This window comes from Adiantum capillus-veneris, chromosome 16 (assembly GCF_014529385.1).
Source record: "Adiantum capillus-veneris isolate H3 chromosome 16, ASM1452938v2, whole genome shotgun sequence".
Lineage (NCBI taxonomy): Eukaryota > Viridiplantae > Streptophyta > Polypodiopsida > Polypodiales > Pteridaceae > Adiantum > Adiantum capillus-veneris.
This window is the reverse complement of record NC_140946.1, coordinates 58,473,751-58,487,776: the sequence shown is the minus strand read 5'-3', so window position 1 is coordinate 58,487,776 and position 14,026 is coordinate 58,473,751. Positions and strand designations below refer to the sequence as shown.

The 14,026-nt window shown below is 41.1% G+C and overlaps 1 pseudogene; it reads left to right on the top strand.

Annotated features, from left to right (window-relative positions):
- Positions 1 to 4,280: 4,280 nt before the first annotated feature.
- Positions 4,281 to 5,941, top strand: LOC147439114 (putative glucan endo-1,3-beta-glucosidase A6 pseudogene; annotated as a pseudogene).
- Positions 5,942 to 14,026: the final 8,085 nt, after the last annotated feature.

Here is a 14,026-nt window from a genome sequence, read left to right as displayed (position 1 = left end):
GGAGGCTATGGAAGCAAAGTGCGATTCTCTTATCTTTAAGGTACATGGATACTAATTGAACTACGTCTTAGTCGTACAGTTATTAAGAGCTCCTTTATTGTGATCCTTGATCAACATCTCTTCATAGCAAGGGAGCTCGTCATCACCTCTATGTAAAGACTTTCAAAACATGTGATGAATACATGGATATTGTAGTCAATCGTGTGAAGTGCATCCGCAGTATTCAGTGGAAGAGTGCAAGCCTCTTCTATTTCTTACACGATGCGTATTTTTCTTGCGGCCCAATATATATCACAGAGCGAACGCATGCCTTCGGCAACCTAATTTATCCAAATAGCTGTCGCTCTATGTTTTAATATCATTTGTACCATTTTTTTTGAAATTTAAAATCAAATTTTAGTTTTTTTTCACAAGCAAAACAAAGAGAAATACCAAAATTTGAATGATTTAGCGCCAAAGCACCGGTCATAACCATGATAATATTTGTGAGAATAAAGGTAATAATATACGCGGTAATTTCCATGGTAATGTTGAAAATGCTAGAAAAATGTCCTCTCATCCCCCTCTCTTCTTTCACCAACCCATTTTTTACTCTCCCTCTTCAAACCATGACCGAAAAGGCCACGATAAATAGATGTTTTTAAATTTTCATAGTGGAGCTGATACATAGTTCAGATCTTATAAGACACATATATCCTTTGCATTATCTAACCTCTTGACAAACTACAAGAGGTTATGTGCACTTGTGACGCTGTTAGCGACGAAAATACATTGGATTTTTATACTCCCCGACGTTACTAAGACTGTCGCTAATAGCATAGATACAGGAACGTTGCTATGAGCATCGCTATAACGGTCGCTATATGCCTCGCTATATAGCGACACCTATAACGACAACTATAGCAACGTTTACAGGCCATCTATAGCGATGTTTATAGCGATGCTACAGAGCCTTATATAGCGACGGTCATAGCGATGCCCGAGAGAAAAAAAATTTGGTGGCAGGGCATTCACCCATCAACCATATTGAATGTTTCAATAATTGAGTAAACCTAAATGAATCCAAGATAAGATGAGATTCACCTTTGAAAGAAAGTGCAAGCTTAAATATAGACCCAAAGTAGTCACCCACAAGACAATATAAGCATTAACTCCATCGTCCATAGTATTTTTTGCAGAATAAAGTTTTGTGTACAAAACTGACAAAATTAAATTGATGAAAGTAAATCAATGACAATTGTACACATCATAGGGAAAATCACTTGATTGTTAAACTTTGAAAATGTAGTAGTTACAACACCATTTTTGTTCTTGAAAAAATTTACATGGTTTTCAAAAAGACGTATCAATGTCACCTCATGATACATATGCTATGACAAAAGGAAACTAATGCCATCTAGCTACGTCTAGACTGACGTCGTCTAATCAGACGTCTCATCGCGTCCAAGTGGCGTATCTGTCGGATTCTGCAAAAAAAAACAATAAGACAGCTTTCTGTAAGTATAAACATATAATTTATAAAACAATACAACAAATAGAAAAGAGTAAACCCTAATACTAACCATGCCGCCGCGAGAACTCAGAATGTCCATCAGGGTGTTTAAGCCAGTCCTGCCTACGTACTCGCGCTGGTACGGTGTGGGGTCACGTCCTGTCATCGACCACTGTCAAAACATACAAAGAATCCATTATGTTAGAATTTAAAAAACTCTAAAACCTAAACTGTCAAACCTAAAGAGCAATTCAAAAACGCTTACAAACTCGGCCTCAAATGATGCCCACCCACCGCTCCCCAAGTGGTACGAGCTCCCTCCCTCTACTCGCGCTATGGCTGCCTCCTTTTGTTGCTTCCACTTGTCGGGATTCTCGCGCGCAGCTTTCTTCGCATTCTTCTAATCTTCTTTGGCCATCCAATTTGGTATGTTCCACCCATGCTTAATTGCTTTTTGCACTTCGGAACACTTGTGCTTGCAGTATTTGTGTATTCGAACCTTTATCAGGTCTTCATTGAGGCGGTCATCCCGTGCTCAAATAGGAAACTCGTCATGCAGTAGCTAATGACTCTGTCTTTTAAATCACTTGGTACTTCACTTCAGGTGTTTAGTATGTAGTGTCTAAACACCTGAGAGAAAAGACCGCGCATGCGAGAGATCACCTTCTTGCCTTCATCATCCAAGATGATGCCGCCGCTGAAGTCGACGGAGTAAGGCAAGACCTCTCGCCAGTGACGCGTGAACCTGGGTGTCCCGGCAGGGGTCTCTACAGGCGTGTCGATGGAGGTACGGATGTCAGGTGTCTCCACTAGAGTCTGGGCCCCGAAGCAAGGAGTGTCGACTAGAGTGACTCCTAGAGGAGTAGCTAGTGGTGTGTAGCCGCTAGGATCGGCCGTCAGCCGCGCAAAACTTGGTGTAGATGGCGATGCTGTGGCTGGAGTGGGGGCGGGCAAAGAAGGGGAGGGTAAAGAGCCTCGTCGAACACGAGGTAGTGTCGAGGCATCGACGACAGCATCCCCACAACAACCGTCGCCGCCACCACTAGAGCGCCGGTGCCTAAACGAGTGTGAAGATCGTCTCGTCGACACCGAAGCTTCAGAGTGCGCTGAATGCTCCGAAACAGAGGAAGATGCTAAAGAAGTAGGAACGTGTGATGCTGCTCCAGAGCAATGACGCTCCACGTACCACTGTCTCTGTTGGGGTGACAAAGAAGAAAGAAACTCATCAACATCCATACCTGCATTAAACACACGAACATTTAATCTTAATATTAAATGTATGGAGAAGAAAACATGGACAAGTAGAGAGAGAGAGAGAGAGAGAGAGAGAGAGAGGAGACTCATAAAGGGGCAAGGATTCTTGTGTAGAGAGATTTCGTTGAATTTCTGTGAATTTGTAAAAGCACTGCGCTCCGGGTGCGATGGAAACTGAAGCGCATCACGAAGGTCTGCTCATAGAAGTTGCTTGCGCCACCACTAAATCTAATTGATTCGGTGAAAGAGACACTGAGAAGCAGTAGTAGTGCTTCTTAGTGTCTCTTTCACCCAATCAACTAGTTTGCTAGGGACCTTGCTTACCACTTTACATTGAGCACTTTTTCCACCTAGACACAATATAGGCTCCATGGTATTTTGATCGCCACTTTCAATTGCTACTCAAGCTGCTAGTCTACTAGCAAAGGCATCCTTCATGAAGTTTGTTGTTGTATGAAAGCTAATGACATCACGTTGGCTATGGGATGGTTGGGTGGCACCACTGTTGTTTTAAAGGATGCATGCACTATGTAATAATGATCATGCATCTTTATGTAATCATGTTAATGTAGCACATGAGTTCAATGGGAAGGGTTTTGAATGCAAACATTTTAAGAAAATTAATAGAGATACATCAACCTAAGTTTATATTCCATTCGGAAGAAAACACCTAGAATAAGGTGCCATTTTACTCATTCAAACATGATCTTAGCACTTGAGCATTGTCCCCAACAACATGATGATACTTTCTCATCAATAGTTCTGGGTTGGAATATGTATTTAAAGCGCAAGCAGCTCTCACGTATGTAAAGCAAAGTGAGTATCCAACGGTGGGGGTAGAAGAGCTGATTTTCAACTCTACCAAAATTGGCAGAGTTGAGAAACAAAGGCAATTGAGGTACTTTTGACAAGTTAATTATAGGCTTTTGTGTGGAGCATGTATTAATTAGGGAAAATTATGAAATATCCCTCTAAGCCTATGGAAATTTCCAAAATGCCTTTCAAATTTTCCAAAATTCCCAAAATAAAACCCCTAGTCGCGAGAATAATTTTCTCTAAAGATTAAAAAAAATTGTAGCTTTTCATGTTTAAGAAGAGTGAATGTCTATCAATACAAGATGCTAAGACTAGAATTTGAGTTGGCTTTGGAGATGAATCACTTCATTATTTTTAGACATAGTCACCTTCTGTTGCGAGATAATTTGTGACAAATTACATGCTAAGCATTGTAAAAAAGGAATTGACAGGTGTATTTTGGGAATTTTCCCTATTAATTATCACCCGACTGAAAAGATTAATATCTGGACGGCGAGACTCCTCATGCTTTATAAAAGGAGAGGAGGAGAACTTGGAAGCTGCAGGTTGGCGATAAGAAATGAAGATGAGTTGTATGTTACTAGCGTTAACGGTTTGTGCGTTACGAGTAGTAGGTAAGCAAAATATGTGTCTGTAATATGTACTGCGTTATGATAAGGTAGTCCCTCGAAATGCTGGTGTATATTGTTGTTCTCCTGCAGGTTGTGACGTATCAGCGATGACGATGGGCATCAACTACGGCAGGGTGGCGGACAACTTGCCGCCTCCTGCGCAGGCAGTGGCACTGATGGAGGAGCTGGGCGTGGGCAGCGTGCGGATTTTCGACAGCGATCCCGGTGTGCTGAAAGCACTGGCCAATACCAACCTCACGGTGCTGATCACCGTCAAGAATGAGGACTTGACGAGCATGGCAAACAGCACAGACGCGGCTGCACGCTGGGTCGGAATCAATATCCTACCCTACTACCCGGCCACACAAATCATTGGCGTCGACGTGGGCAACGAGATCCTGAGCAACCACGACGACACTGCCACGTGGCTGAGCTTGGTCCCCGCCATGCGCCGGATGCAGGCAGCCATTGAGCAGGTACGTGCGAATCTCCCCGCTAATACTGTTTAGGTACGTGTAACTCCCTATCTAACCACGTCCCCGTCGACTTGACCACGTGGACACGCAGGCCGGACTGGCTGATAACATCGTTGTGAGCACCTCCGTCGCCGCGGACGTCCTGGGCGCTTCCTATCCTCCTTCTGCCGGTAGCTTCAGAGCCGATATCACAGACACCATCATGAAACCCCTCCTGGAGTTCCTCTCAAACACCTCCTCTCCTTTCCACCTCAACATCTACCCGTACCTCACGTGGTCCTTCAATTCGAAACAAATCCCGCTCCCGTACGCCCTATTCCAGTCTAATACCAGATCCCAGGTTGAAGATGGAGATCTCACGTATACAAACCTGCTAGATGCGCAGCTTGATGCTGTGTGGGCGGCCATAGCCAAGCTCGGCTTTCCAAACATCTCTCTCGTCATTACAGAAACGGGCTGGCCCACGGCCGGCGGCGTCGGTGCAACCCCAGAGCTTGCAACGTCTTATATGGAAGCCCTCGTGCAAAAGACGCTCACATCTCAAGGCACCCCCTCGCACCCGGGAACCCCCATACCAACTTACATCTTCGCTCTCTTCAACGAGAACCACAAGGGAGGAGCACCTACTGAGAAAAATTGGGGTCTTCTCTACCCCAACGGAACACGGGTGTACGATGTGAGCCTCACTGACTCAGCAGCTGTTCCCGCCAGAGCCAAGCAATGGTGCGTTCCCGCTGCTACTTCCAATGACACAAGCTTGCAGCAGGCTTTGGACTTCATTTGCTCCTCTAATGCTGCGTATTGCTCCGCTATCCAAGATCCACAGAAACCTTGTTTCCTCCCTAACACCTTGATTTCCCATGCCTCATTTGCAATGAACGCATACTGGCAAGTCAACAAAGCCAATGGATCCACTTGTGATTTCAGGGGTATCGGACAAATTACCATCACAGATCCAAGTAAGCATTATATGCCATTCCGCTTGACCATGTGCAATATGTGTGTCCACCTATATAGAGAAGTATCTTTTCTTTTATAACTATATAAGTGTGTGTGTATATATATATAATATAAGTCTCTACCTCATGCACCACAATGTTTCTAATTCACATGCACATACAGGTTACGGAAGTTGCACCTACAATAGCAATGTTAGTGAATCTATTCCTCCATCAATATCCCCGCCACCACCATCCGCACCGACTTCCCCGCCACTAACACCCACACCGACTTCTGACAACCAATGGTGCATTGCCACCACATCATTCATGTCATGTAAAATTTTCAAGTAATCGAAGCATTGAGACTGGAAACCATTCCCATTCCAAACAAATTTTATATATTCTTCTTCTCAAAATAGGATACCTTTTTTCTTGTTTATCACCATTGATCTAAATTGAAATCTTGTGTGATGGTCTTAATAAGTGTCTACAAGTTGAAGATAAAAAAAAATCATGCTCCATAACAGCTTGAAAAGATACTTGGATGATTTCTTTCGTATAAGTAAAATAACAACATTTAAAGCTATATTGAAGCATTTGATGAATTTGTCAACGAGTTAATTGGAGCATTTTTTACTAGCTAAACATGTGGTACAAAATTTTTTATTTCCATCAGATGGTCCAATTAAGTGTTAGCATACTTAGGTGGTTCCAAAAAGGAGTGTCTTGGACACTCCTTTGGGAGGAGAGAGAGTGGGATGTGGGTTGTTTAGTTTCAAATGCTATAAGTAAAAGTATAAAGGGGGAGGAAATAAGGCATGCGGACTTGGAATTTTTAAACATATAGAAAATTGACTTATCCCATTAAAGGCTATTGAATATTCTCTCGCTACTGCCACTACTTGTGGACTCTACAACACTCACTCAATGGGTCCCTCCTCCAGAATTGTTCCTGTGCCATCTCTTGCTCTGTCTCCCTCCCCCCCTCCCTTCTCGATTGCCTCTACTTTTGGACTCCTTAGTTGTGCTTGTCTTTTGGTTTAGGGCTCACAATGATTTCTCTCTCTCTCTCTCTCTCTCTCTCTCTCTCTCTCTCTCTCTCTCCTCCATAGCCTCTAGAGATTCTTTGGGGTGCACCATATTCAACAACTGCTAGCTTGCACACTGTTTGGCCACTGTGGACGTATCTCAGCAACATATCATATTAGTCTCTCTCTCTCTCTCTCTCTCTCTCTCTCTCTCTCTCTCCCCCCCCCCCCCCCCCCCCATGAGGAATATGAATGTGTTCAATGGTCTTGTTTGTTGTATCATTAGCCTCGTTACTCCTTCCACATGGAATCACATGATGTCGACAATGGAACCCTATATCTTCTTCCATTGTCTATTACACACCACACCCCAAGGAAACTTCTTCCTGGTCTGCGGAACTATTGTGCTGCAAAGAAGAGGGAACAAAGAAGTAATCAGAAGAGAATGGCACGAACGCATGACGATGGTCACATTGATGAGAGAGAGGCAAAGAAATTATGTAGGGCAATTGCTAAGTATTGGCATACTCATACAAATGGGCTTTCTGAGGGTCTTCAAAAAAGATTCTATATCAACTCTTCCTTCATCAAACGTTCTCAATGTTGCAACCTACATCGGAAACAATTGAGAGAGTTATTTTGTCATAAAATCTAATATCTAACCAACCCAAACGATTTTCTCATATTAAATTGATCACTTAATGTGGGAGAATAAATGGGAACAAGTGTTAAGATATAGATATGTGCTTATAGATCTATCTCAACACGGGGCCAATAGTAAAGGGGCCCAAATGGGAGATGGTCCATCAAGAGCAAGGCTAACCAATGGAGCATAAGACCTTAGGGTTAGCTTCATTGAAGACCTCCAATAATGTGTGTAAAAGTCCTTTGACCTTAGGTAAGCTAGGGCTGAGCTTGAGGTGGGAACCCGGCCCAAGCTCAAGGTGCTTGTCGTGCTTGAGGTGCTTGTCCTGCTTGAGGTGCTTGATTAAGATGCTTGACGTGCTTGACTGGCTCCATGCTTGAGGTGCTTGACTTGGTGCATGATTAAGGTGCTTGAAGTGCCTTGAGAAGCTTGCCTGAGATGCTTGTGGGAACACCCCCTACTTCAAGTGCTTAGTCATGCTTGATGACTAAGGGGCTTGCTTATCCAAAGTCAAAAAGATCCCTACAAGGAGGGGGGAGAGCCTACAAGGGGGGGGGGGGGGGGGGGGATGAGAGACAACACACACACACACACACACAAGGGAAGTCCCAGCTTGAAGAGGCAGCAAGGACACTTGTCAAGTTCCTTCCCATGTTGCCCTCATGGTGTGCCTGAAGCCTATTGGTTGGCCACCCAAGGGGTCCAATGATACTTTAGGATATTTAATTAATTGATTGTGCATTTATCAAGTCCTCTCTCTCAAAGGGGAAAGGGGGACACTTGTCCCAAGGCTACCCATGTTGCTTGTAATGGCTCCTACTTGTGATTGGCTAGGCCTGGAGGGGTCCAATGAGCTTCAAGCATGAGCTACAAGGGGGGGTCAACCCAAGCAAGCTAGGGGGGTGCTTAGGGGGTATACTCACCCACACACACTCACAAACACTCTCATTGAGTACTATGCAAAGTGCAAGAACTCCCTCTCCTTCTCCAAGCAAGTAGAGGTTGAGAGCCTACACCAAAACTCTTGGCTATGGAGTGCAAATCCATCCAAGAGCCATGATTCAATGCTTGAGCTTACCATCTATTTCTTGTTCATTACTATGCTATTATGTATGCTAGCACAAGAGTTATGATAAGTGAGGAACTAGCTCTTTCTCGTATGAAATGTTTCTTCTTCCTCTTCCCTACCCTCATTCCCTACTAGCTCTCTCCACCCTCGAAGGTGTTTGAGGTCTTGGGCCTGAGGCTTGGTATAGTTAAAGCTTTCTTCAAGTTTAGGTTATGCTATGATGGTGATGCATGAAGCTTTCCATCTTCATTGCTTCACCTAGGTCCCAAGGAACACGAAGAATGTATTGTAACAAGTCTCTCTTTATGGGAGAAATCATAATACAAATGCCTATTGGAGGGGGGACCGGCTCCACATAAATCCGGTCCTCAACCGTTGTCATGTTCTCTAAATTCTCTTTCTTGCAAAAGTATTGTCCATGCCAAGTTAACTAATTGCTATAATTATGTTTCTATCTTCAATTATGTCTACCCGCTATGCTCACAAAATCATTTCTTGAAAGTACTCTCATTAAATTCCGCTACTCTCAAATTGAATAGGCAAATTCCATTACATATTTTCTCGAACATTTTTCATACATTATCTGAGGGGAAGACACCTCATTCAAATAACGAGTTGTTTTTTAAATGGGTTAGTGTCATGACATGCCCTCAAAGGAGCAGGTCTAAGTAACAATCAAATAAGTAGTAGAGATGCTGCCAAGGCTTTAGAAATTCATCGAAGAGCTGTCAGTGCTACCAATTTTTGGCTGCAACATGATGTGGAGGAAGGGGCACCTCCCCTAGATGCTTGTCATCATCAACTGCATAGATGAAGCTTCTTAACGATCAAACTCATAGAAATTGTGTCTCAATTTTGTTCGGTGGAAACCCACATCTCACGAAGTTTAAGAAAGATGTTGTTTGGAAGAGAATAGGCAAGAGTGCGCATATACTACATCCATCGCTTCTACTCAATTTGCCTCACGTATATCAGCCCAGACATCTTGGGATGTATCATAATTCTTTACTTAGTGTTTTTTAGGTGCTTTAGTATGTGCTCATAATCTTTTCAAAATGCATCTACAGCTTGAACGTCTCTGCAACTGTTTTCATGTGTATGATATGTTGAGCTTATATGTGAAGCTACTCAATATATGGCTTCTCTATATATGGCACCCAGGTCCCCTCTATATATACATCGTCTCATGTGTGTACTCTACACACTTGGGGTTCTATTTCTATGCTCTATTTCTCTCTCAACATGGTATCATAGCACGACGTTTTTGTTTTCCATTTTGCTCCTGATTGAAAACGATTTTGCAGAAACTACCCATGAAAGACACTGGAATTGATGTGGTCTACAACTTTTCAGAAGAATTTTTTTTCAAATTATGCATCGATTTTGAGTTATCATTTGCGGACTGCGTACATGCCTGAAAAGCAACTTTGCTTTTTGTTTTTGATTTTTGTCCTGATTGAAACGATTTTGCAGAAACTACCCATGAGGCGCACCGGAATCGCCGTGGTCTAAAACTTTGCAGAAGAAAAATTTTCCAAATTTTGCACGGATTTGGACTTATCGTTGGCGGACTGTGTACATGTTTGAAAAGCAACTTTCTTTTTTTTTGTTTTTGATTTTTCTCCTAATTGAGAACGATTTTACAGAAACAATTTGCTATGGCACTGAAATCGATGTGGTTTACAACTTTGAAGAAGAAAGTTTTTTCAAATTCTGCATTGATTTTGAGTCATCGTTTGCGGACTGCGTACATGCCTAAAAAGCAACTTTTGTTTTTAGTTTTTTGATTTTTTGCTAATTGAAACGATTTTGCAGAAACTTTTTGCTTGAGCCATCGGAATCGATGTGATGTACAACTTTGCAGAAGAAACTTTCTCTAAATTTTGCACCGATTTTGGGTTATCGTTCTCGTGCTGCGAATATGTTTGAAAAGAAAATTTTACTCTTTGCTTTTGATTTTCCTCATAACTGAAAACTTCTCAATTATATTTTCTCTTCATCAATCATATATTTGTTACTGACGTAACTTTGCTGCAGAAGCCAGTTACATATCGTTCCGATTTAGTCGAGCCGTTGATGATCGTCCAAATTCTATCGAGCTACTGTTGGTACATGATCTTTTTTTATATGATATACTCGTTCATTAATTCTCGTACAATTATTCTTCTAGAGATATAGTTTACATCGTTTTATTGATAAGTCTCGTTGACACCATAGTGATTTTAATGGTACCATGATGATGTTTTGTTAGTACTTTGGTCATGGTGATTTTCGTTGATACAATGATGATATTTCCTTGATACCATGGTTATTCTCGGTGATTCCATGATGATATTTCGTTGATTCCATGGTTATTCTCGGTGATACCATGATGTTGTTTCGTTGATACCATGGTTATTCTCGGTGATACCATGATGTTGTTTCGTTGATACCATGGTTATTCTCGGTGATACCATGATGTTGTTTCGTTGATACAATGATTATTCTCGGTGATACCATGATGTTTTTTCGTTGATACAATGATTATTCTTGGTGATATCATGATGTTGTTTCGGAGATACCATGGTTATTCTCGGTGATACCATGATGTTGTTTCGATGGTACAATGATTATTCTCAGTGATATCATGATGTTGTTTCGTTGATACCATGGTTATTCTTGGTGATACCATGACGTTTTTTCATTGATACAATGATTATTTATGATTCTTTTCGTTGATACCAAGATGATTTATTCATTTTTATTGATATAACGATGATATTTTGTTAATACTTTGATGATACTCATTGATATCACTATGTTGATAAATGTCGTTTTATATAGTATATACACATGTCATTTGCATCACCTAATCACACATCTTGTACTGTTACGTTCATACTCATATGTTGTCGTACGTATATATGTCGTCAAATAAGTGGCGTCGCCAACCATCTCTTATGGCATTGTGAATGTAATTATTTCACTAACGATGCTAATAATTTTCATGACTATGTTTTTTGAGTCTATAAACTATGTAGGATTGATCAAAAGAATTGATTTCATGAAGACAAACTTGGTGACAATAAAAGATTTATGAAGACATGTTTGGTGATGCCATATTGATGACAATCTACACAACAGATTCACGGAGACACTTCTGATTACGAGCTAATCGATAGCCTTTACACCTCTTTATTGAACCTTTGTATTCATTATTGTATTTGATAGGATAGAAGTAATGCAACTCCTCATAAAACATTCATTGTAAAAGGAGTGATGTAGCTCCTCATGAACATTTGTACATTCAATGATTTTTATAATATAACGGTGGGTGTATATAGAGCTGTGGGTTTTTTCCTTGATCCCCCAACGGTTTTTTGATCCACAGTTAGGGACCCTTATTTGAGCGGGGGTGTTGAGCTTATATGTGAAGCTACTCTATATATGGATTCTCTATATATGGCACCCAGGTCCCCTCTATATTTACATCATCTTATGTGTGTACTCTATACACTTTGGGGTTCTATTTCTGTGCTCTCTTTCTCTCTCAACATGATAGTCCCTTATAGTACTTAACCATGCTATATAGTGCTTGACTGAGATTGATGATTCCAATTGTTCATGGTTTCCTATTAGTGTATCTAAGTTCTTCCAAATGTCCCATAATGATTTCAAATGCTTTAGGGTCTTCCAAGAGCTTGACAATCCATTGTTGTGTGTTACCATGCCAAGTGATTTTGAGTAACTCCATGTGTTGATCCCTAATCATGACTAATTCTTGGTGTTTTAAATAAATCTCAAAGGCTTCCAAGTACTTTGAAGTGCTTTCAAAGAATTTTGGGTGATTTCAATGCTTGTGTATAAGTGATTCTAAGTTCTTTTTAATGATTATGAGTGCTTTCAAGTGCTTTTAGTAGCCAAATATTTTAGAGTGCTTTCAAGACCTCAAAACAAACATTGAATGCTTGAATGTTCTCCAACCCTCAATTTTACCCCCCCATTCAAGATAAGCAACCATGTTATGAACCAAACAGCCTTATTGTCGATGCATCCTCTGCCATGAGCTCCTATTGTCAAGAAAACAAAGAAAATTGAGGGAATTGGGATTTTGGTAGAGCTGGACAAATCACAAACACAAATCCAAGTAAGCATGAATCCTTTTCTCTCTTTCAACCATCCCCAATTGGGGGTTAGCTTACAAAAATACATCACTATAACATATGCACGGTATTATCGCTCACATTACCGCAAAAAAACAAACAAATTTGCAATATGAAATTTCCCGTATGCGGAAAAGACCGCAGCAACAATTGCGGTAATGGTCTAGCGGTAACATACGCGGTAATGCTTGCGGCTATATTTCCGCGCCTATTAGCGCGAGCTTTACTGCAAGTATACCCGCAACTTTTACCACGTGGATGTTATCGCGAGCATTACCGCAAATGGGTTTATTATAAAAAACAGATGACCGTTTGGATTGTCCTTTGCAGGACCATCCAAAAGGTCATCTATTTTTTTATTTATTTAAGATATTTTACAAAATTATTATTAATTACAACAAAATATCACAATTGGACAATACATTGAGCCAAAAAAAGATTGATAATTTCATTTACATAAGTGGAATTACAATTGGAGGAGGTATTGAGCCAAAAAATGATAGGCATTGAATTTACATAAAGGGCAAAAAAAGCCCGCGTGTACAAAATAGAGGATGGTCATGTGTGATAGGGCAAGCGGGGCCCACATATACAAAATAGAGGATGTGCATGGGAGAGATTGCGGCATTTCGCGTGGAACTCCTTGACTCTGCAAAACCAGAAAAAGAAACAATTAACACTTTGTTATTTAATATTTGATATAAAATCAACAATTTGATAATTTAAATAAGATTAAACTTACTGCATGTTGCAGACTTTTTCATGCATTTTAGAACTCCTCTCGAGAGACCATTTGATTTTCAAACAACGAACACCAAGTTTGATACTCGGTATGGTTCTCTCTATATCTTTGCACATCTCTGGTCGGGCGACTCATGGTAATATTATACTGTCAAAAAATAGCAACCAGTTAATTAAATGAAAAACATTAGATTTTTTACAATAAAACTAATATTTTTACTTACATATTTGTCTTTCCAAGCCGTTTTTCCTCCCGAACCATAATGTGTAGGAGTATGATGGGATATGGCCTCAACTTGACGCGTATACATCCTCGCACCCGTTGCCCTTTCCTCCTCTTTCTCTTCCATAGCTGTCTCCCACTCCACATCATGGACATTTCCTGGCCGATAGCTGTGCTCTGGAGACTTCATTGTCTTCTTTGCAGATCTCCTCACACTAGATTTTTTGTTCTTGAGAAATGTTTTGACATGCTCTTGCAACCATTTCCTTGAGAATTGTTGCCCCTCAGGGTTGGGGAAATGCATGTGCATGGTTGTCTTTATATATGTGAGGTTGTAGGGATCTTTCTGATCAAATTTGAGAAAAAAATTGATATATGTGGAGTGGATTAATTGCTTGGCGTGGTGCAAGAGGCATTTGTGTATGTCTCACAGTATCTCATCACAGTGGATCCATCATTGCCTCGTCTGTGGAGTGAAGAAGAGGATCCTAGGAAGCACTCAACCATTACCAGTGGAAAACGCTCACTCTTGGTCATGGATAGAGAGTTTCATGCCATAGTCAACAACTACTGTTTACTCAATGCCA